General features: G+C 55.5%; 1 non-coding gene across 1 annotated transcript; it reads left to right on the forward strand.

Annotated features, from left to right (window-relative positions):
• Positions 1-284: 284 nt before the first annotated feature.
• Positions 285-423, forward strand: LOC124679931. Its single transcript, XR_006995348.1, has one exon. It is a non-coding gene; the product is annotated as a small nucleolar RNA Z247 (small nucleolar RNA).
• Positions 424-1,135: the final 712 nt, after the last annotated feature.

Genomic DNA, 1,135 nt, shown 5'->3' on the forward strand with positions numbered 1-1,135 from the left:
AGGAGGTCCCTAACCCCGAGTACGCAGATTGGTTTGATGCAGATCAACAAGTCCTCGGCCACCTCCTGACGTCGCTCGAGCCCGACGTCCTCGCCCACGTCATCGGCTTCAAAACATCAGCCGAAGTGCGGGCTGCCCTCGCAGCGATGTTTGCATCGCGGTCAAAGGCGCGAGTCTCTCAGCTCCGCGTCCAGCTCGGGCACACTCGCAAGAACGAGCATTCAGCGGCCGAGTACTTCGGCATCATGAAGTCCTTCAGCGACCAGATGGCAGCAGCCGGGAAGCCTCTTGATGATGAAGATCTGATGGGCTACATCCTTGCCGGCCTTGATGAGGAATACAACGGCTTCTCCGGCGCCATGAACGTGAAGATCGGGGAGATGACTCTCTCCGAGTTCTATTCCCACTTCCTCACTGCGGAGTCCCAGCTCGAGCAGCAGGCTCGGCTCCGTCAGATGGGCAACGCCTCAGCCAACTCCGTCTCCCGTGGCTACCAGCATGGTGGTGGGAACTTCCGCCCCGGAGGAAACGGTGGCGGTGGCGGTGGGCAGTACAAGCCCCGCCGCAACAACGGAAACCATCGAGATCGCCGCAATGATGGCAATCGAGATCGTCGCAACGACAACAGGCAAAACCGGCGCAACGGCAATGGCCCAAATTGCCAGATCTGCGGCTTCTCCGGGCACAAGGCGTTGCAGTGTCGGGACCGCTTCAACCACTCCTATCAGCCAGCGGAACCTCGCGCTGCAAACTACATCAACTCCAACAACTCCGAGGAGCCATGGTATACCGATACCGGGGCCACAGACCACATCACCGCCGACCTCGACAAGCTCTCTTCCGTGAAAAATACGCCGGCCGTGATCAGGTGCATGCAGCGAACGGCTCAGGTATATGGACATTAGACATGTTGGTCAATCTATTGTTAATACCCCGGAAAAATCTCTTTCTTTGAAAAATGTTCTCCATGTGCCCAACGCCACTAAAAACCTTGCTTCTGCACACCGCTTACTTGTGATAATGATGTTTATCTTGAAATTCATCCTTGGTTTTTCCTTGTTAAGGATCGGGCAACGAGGAGAATAATCTTCCGCGGGGAATGTAAAGGTGGATTATATCCACTCACATCTTCTAC

This window comes from Lolium rigidum, chromosome 7 (genome assembly GCF_022539505.1).
Source record: "Lolium rigidum isolate FL_2022 chromosome 7, APGP_CSIRO_Lrig_0.1, whole genome shotgun sequence".
In the NCBI taxonomy this organism is placed as follows: Eukaryota; Viridiplantae; Streptophyta; class Magnoliopsida; order Poales; family Poaceae; genus Lolium; species Lolium rigidum.